General features: G+C 48.5%; 1 long non-coding RNA gene across 1 annotated transcript; it reads left to right on the plus strand.

Moving 5' to 3' along the window:
- The first annotated feature begins 4,757 nt into the window (after nucleotides 1-4,757).
- Nucleotides 4,758-6,496, plus strand: LOC142491931 (uncharacterized). The gene is made up of 4 exons (XR_012800596.1): nucleotides 4,758-5,025; nucleotides 5,439-5,499; nucleotides 5,737-6,301; nucleotides 6,385-6,496. It is a non-coding gene; the product is annotated as an uncharacterized LOC142491931 (long non-coding RNA).
- Nucleotides 6,497-7,026: the final 530 nt, after the last annotated feature.

Consider the following 7,026-nt stretch of genomic DNA (forward strand, 5'->3'; position numbering starts at 1 on the left):
GTGTGTGGAGCGTTGCGGAGGGAGAATGAAGGTAATGGGCGATTGTCGTTGCGGAGGGAGAATTGTAAATGTATAAGATGTGTGTAAGATGTGTGTGTGTGTGTGTGTGCACAGGGGTGACAGTAGGGGTGATTTGTGTGTCAGTGTGGGGGGTGAGTGACACTGAGTGTGTGTGGGGTGACAGTGTGTGTGTGTGTGTGTGTGTACAGTGTTCAGTGACACTGAGTCTGAGGGGGTGAGTGTGTGTACAGGGTTGTGTGTGAGTGTGGGGGGTGAGTGACACTGAGTGTGTGTGAGTGTGAGGGGGTGTGTGAGTGTGGGGGGCGAGTGAGTGTGAGGGGTGTGAGTGTGGGGGGTTGTGTGTGAGTGTGAGGGGGTGACTGTGTGTACAGGGTTGTGTGTGAGTGTGGGGGGCCAGTGAGTGTGAGGGGTGTGAGTGTGGGGGGTTGTGTGTGAGTGTGGGGGGTGAGAGTGTGGGGGGTTGGTGTGTGAGTGTGGGGGGTGAGAGTGTGACATGTCAACTTACCAAGGAGTCGTCAGAGGTTCTGGCCGTGTGGTGTGACTGCAAGTGTGTGAGAGTGAAGGAGGTGATGTCACAGTGGGGCGTACCTCTTGGGCAATGACAGTCACGGACCAATGAGATTCACTGCAGATAGCACTAACCTCACTAACCATTCGATTTTATATATTATAAGATTATTAAATAATATATACTGTAATGTATCTTAATATATAAAATCGAATGGTTAGTGAGGTTAGTGCTATCTGCGGTGAATCTCATTGGTCCGTGACTGTCATTGCCCAAGAGGTACGCCCCACTGTGACATCACCTCCTTCACTCTCACACACTTGCAGTCACACCACACGGCCAGAACCTCTGACGACTCCTTGGTAAGTTGACATGTCACACTCTCACCCCCCACACTCACACACCAACCCCCCACACTCTCACCCCCCACACTCACACACAACCCCCCACACTCACACCCCTCACACTCACTGGCCCCCCACACTCACACACCCCCTCACACTCACACACACTCAGTGTCACTCACCCCCCACACTCACACACAACCCTGTACACACACTCACCCCCTCAGACTCAGTGTCACTGAACACTGTACACACACACACACACACACACTGTCACCCCACACACACTCAGTGTCACTCACCCCCCACACTGACACACAAATCACCCCTACTGTCACCCCTGTGCACACACACACACACACACATCTTACACACATCTTATACATTTACAATTCTCCCTCCGCAACGACAATCGCCCATTACCTTCATTCTCCCTCCGCAACGCTCCACACACACACACACATCTTACACACATCTTATACATTTACAATTCTCCCTCCGCAACGACAATCGCCCATTACCTTCATTCTCCCTCCGCAACGCTCTGCCCACCTCATATATGGGCGCCTCTCCCTCCGCAACGACAATCGTCTAAACCGCACATATTACAGCGGCCCATTACCTTCATTCTCCCTCCGCAACGAAGCGCTCATATTACAGCGCCCGTTACACCGCCCGCTCTCTGCCCACCTCATATATGCCCGCCGCCGCGCACAATCGCCCATTACCTTCATTCTCCCTCCGCAACGCTCTGCCCACCTCATATATGGGCGCCTCTCCCTCCGCAACGACAATCCTCTAAACCGCACATATTACAGCGGCCCATTACCTTCATTCTCCCTCCGCAACGAAGCGCTCATATTACAGCGCCCGTTACACCGCCCGCTCTCTGCCCACCTCATATATGCCCGCCGCCGCGCACATTACACCGCCCGCACGCGTCCATTAACTCGCGCCCACATTACACCGGCCGCCCGTAGCCCTACTACTTCAATGTCTGTGCAAATACCCCTATAAACCGCCACCCACACCGCACTCTTTCTACATTTTTACTAATGCCCCACAAACTCTGGTACTATTAAAATGTATTTCTCTTTCTACAATGCCGTGCACCTACGCAGTGTAAATTATATTTGTAAAATGGCCGACACACTTAACATTCTACATCATTCACACATCAACTACATTAATTTACCAAATTTTGCTTTTACAACTACTAAATACAAACATTTGCCTCTACAAACACATGGACGCCGCTCACCGCCTACTCTCTATGAACTTCAATTTCTTCTCAAACTACTCACTTACAATTACAATTAATTTATATCTATTCACATTTATATCTCTTTGTACAATGGCGTGCACCTACGCAGTGTCAATTTAAAATGCCGACACACTAATTTTTTACCAATTATCCACACATTAACTTTTTTTCCATTATAACATTTATTTTAATAGCCAATATAATTCTTTTATTTACATTACCCCCGCTTTGCTAATGTATTTTTTTATCGATTCTTATAATTTACTCCTTTTTTTTTCCATAGACGCTATATAATTATTTCTTCTTTCTTTATTTTTGGCATAGCCGCTATATCATACTTTCACTTTTTATCAACTTTGCTTCATTCACACATCGCCACACATTACATTAATACATTCAACATCATTCACACATCAACATTTAAATCTTTCCAATGCCCTCCCGCACGGCAATCTCTGATGCGCTCCGCATCACACTTTTTTTTTAAAACATTATTTTTTCTGCCACATTTACAACTTTATTAACAAACATTATACAAACATTTACATCTAACAATCACCTCCGACACGCCAATCTCTACATGCGCTCAGACTTTCAACACCGGCACCTACGCACTGACATTACATTACATAAAATGCCCGACACACTAAATCTCTTACTCATTATCCATTTATATAATACTTCATACCCCTTACACCCCACCCACACATTAATACACAACACAATTCACACACAACACAACAAAACAAAAACAAAACACTCCACAAACAACCAAAAACAAATCCCAACCCCCTCAAATCCAAAAAAAAAAAATTATTCACACATCACCACACATATTACATAATACATTCAACATATTCACACATCACTACATACATTCAATCTTCCAATGCCCTCCGCACAACCCAATCTCTGGATGCGCTCCGCACACACCACTTTCACCAACAACTCATTTCAAACATTTTTTCTCACTTACAACACTTCACTCTAACACCCTCCGAACCCAAACCGACCCCCCCACATAACCCACAAAAACCACAATTAATTCATTACCAAAAACTCAACACCAACCCACCGCTACCCCTACTCTCACACACCCCCACCCACCCACCCTTACTCTTCACACTTCCCACCCAACCACCCAAAACTCTAACAAAACCCCTACAAACCCTAATCTTCACACACCCCCACCCACCCACCCTTACTCTTCACACACCCCCCACCCACCCACCCTTACCCTCACAACACACCCCCCCCCAACCAACCCCCCCCCCCCCACCCACACACCCCCACCCACCCACCCTACTCCAACACAACCCCCACCCACCCACCCACCCAACACAACCCCCCCACCCCCCCCCCAACCCACAACACCCCCCCCCCCCCCCTACCTCACACACCCCCCCCCACCCCCCCCAACCACACACCACCCCCCCACCCCCCCCAACCCACACACCCCCCCCCCCCCCCCCTACACAACACCCCACCCCCCCCCCCAACCCACCCCACCCCCCACACACCCCCCCCCCAACCCACCCCTACCCACACACCCCCCACCCACCCCCCCCAACCACACCCCCACCCACCCCCACCCACACCACACCCCCCCACCCACCCCCTACCTCACACACCCCCCACCCCCCCCCAACCCAAACCTCCCACCCCCCCCCCACCCACCAACCAACCCCCCCCCCCCCCCACCCACCCCACCCACACACCCACACACCCCCCCCCCCCCACCCACCAACACACCCCCCACCCACCCACCCTACCCACAACCCCCCACCCACCCACCCTACTCTTCACACCACCCCCCCACCCACCCACCCTTACTCTTCACACACCCCCACCCACCCCCCCTACACACACACCCCCCACCCACCCCACCCTACCCTCACACCCCCCCCACCCACCCTACTCTCACACACCCCCACCCACCCACCCTACTCTCACACACCCCCACCCACCCACCCTACTCCACACCCCCCCCACCCACCCACACACCCCCCACCCCCACCCACCCCCCTTACTCTCACACACCCCCCACCCACCCCCCCTACCTCACACCCCCACCCACCCACCCTTACTCTCACACACCCCCACCCACCCACCAACCCCCACCACCCCCCACCCACCCAACCACTCTCTCCCACACCCCCACCCACCCCCCCTGCTCTTCACACACCCCCACCCACCCAGCCTTGCTCTTCACACCCCCCCCACCCCACCCACCCCTACTAATCACACCCACCCTTACTATTCACACCCACCCACCCTTCCTCTTCCCACACCACCACACACCCACCCTTCCTCTCCCACCCACCCACCCACCCACTCTTCATTTATGTTCCCACACCCCCACCCAACCACCCTTCCTCTTCACACACCCACCCTTCCTCTTCACCCCCCCCACCCACCCTTCCTCACACACACCCCCACCCACCCACCCTTCCCTCACACACACCCACCCACCCTTCCTCTTCACACCCCCACCCAACCCTTCCTCTTCCCACACCCCCCACCCACACACCATTCCTCTTCCCACACCCCCACCCACCCTTCCTGTTCCCATACCCCCACCCTTCCTCTTCCCACACCCCCACCCACCCTTTCTCTTAGCACACCCCCACCCACACACCCTTCCTCTTTACACACACCCACCCACACACACTTCCTCTTCCCACACCACCACACAGCCATCCTTCACACACAACACACCCATCCAAACAACATTCCTCTTCCATCACACCCCTACCCTTCCTATTACACCACCCACCTTTACCACCACCACCCCCACATAACTATTTTCTTTTACACACTTTCACAGGTCACAACAAATACTATTTTTCTACGTAAACACAGCACAGGAAAAGTTTTACTCACAAAAGGTAACTTATTAATCTTCATGTATGCATTCTACAACAATTTTATTTACATCATACCTACACATATTACACACACCCATCCACCTTCCTCTTCAACCACAATTCCTATTACACCACCTTTAACACACACCCCCATACAAACACTTTTTACACACTTTCACACGTCTACAAAATACATATTGTTTCAACATACACACACTACATTTTTCAACACCACCACACTCACATCGTTCACACACACACACACACACACACACACACTTTCTCTTCACCAAACACAACCAACAAAACAACATTCATGTTCCCTCACACCCCTACCCTTCCTATTCCACAATTACTCTTCAAACAACAAAGCACCCACCCACCTTTACCACCACCACACCCACATAACTATTTTCTTTTACACACTTTCACAGGTCACAACTAAAGTATTTTTTCTACTTCAACACAGCACAGGAAAAATTACACTCACACAAGGTAAGTTATTACGTTTCATCTTTGCATTCTAAAACAATTTAATTTACATCATAACTACACATATTAAACTTTTTATTACATACATTACAGCATTATTAAATCATTACATACATATACACCATTATTACATCTCATTTTTACTTTTCATAATTTACAATACACATTTATCAATTACACTAACATTCACATTTACATCTACAAACACACATTTATTAACTTTTTTCCTTCTTTTTACAGGCATCAACAGTACCGGCTTTCACAATTCTACAAACCCCCCAAATACACCCCTCCAACTAAATACATCCTTCCTCTTCCCTCACACCACCCCCCATTACTCTTCACAACACAACACCACGCACCCTTCCTCTTCACCCCACCCCCACCCATCCACCCTTACTCTTCACACACCCCCATCCACCCACCCTTACTCTTCACACACCCACCTCCACACACCCCCACCCACCCTTCCTCTTCACACAATCCACAAACACCCACCCTTCATATTACCACACCCACACACCCTTCCTCTTCCCTCACCCGCCATTACTCTTCACAACACACAACACACTTCCTGTTTAACACAACAACCTTACTCCACACCCATCAAACCCTTACTCATCCAGCACACACACCCAACATTCCTCTGTTACACACCAACATTACTCTTTATCCCCTGAACACCATTACTCTTTTTACCCCTTTCACTACACCCCTCAAAATATAACTATTTTATTTTACACCCTTTCACAGGCCACTAAACTATTAAGACTCCACAACTACAAATACATTCCACTCACACAAGGTAACTATGTTTACTTTTTCTATACATTAATAAAACACTTCCATCCATTTACAGGTTATAACTGTACTATATTACTTTTGCAGGACTCAACAACACCAGCCACACAAATCATCACCCACTTTGGAGCGTCTACACCTCAAGCATCTTCAACCTGGAACATCTTTACAGCCAGAAATCCATACACAAAATACAAGGTCAGTATGTTACATACATTTACATCTACTATTTTTATTACTTTTTAACATCTATTTATTTTATACAAATTACATCAACACACACCATTCCTCTTTACAACCACCACACTCACAACTTTACTCTTTTACTACGTCACACACACCCTTACTGTTTACCAACACCACACTTTAAACAACACCACATCCACCCTTACACTTTCTCACACAACACCTCTACAATTTCTCTTTAACACCCACAACACACACACCCTTACTCTTTCACACTACCACACACAACATTCCTCTTTAATACAACATCACACATGCCTTTATCAGTACAACACACATTTTTATACACACAACACAGTACTATTACAATACACTACACTATGTTTTTAAAACTATCATCACATACACATAATAACTATATCAACACTACTAAATTTACTATAACTATAATACACTCTTATTAACCTTAACATGTCCCTCTGCAAACAAGACTAACTACCATTTTTTACACACTTTCACAGGACTGTACACTGACGCCATTCA

This window comes from Ascaphus truei, chromosome 4 (assembly GCF_040206685.1).
Source record: "Ascaphus truei isolate aAscTru1 chromosome 4, aAscTru1.hap1, whole genome shotgun sequence".
Taxonomy (NCBI): Eukaryota; Metazoa; Chordata; class Amphibia; order Anura; family Ascaphidae; genus Ascaphus; species Ascaphus truei.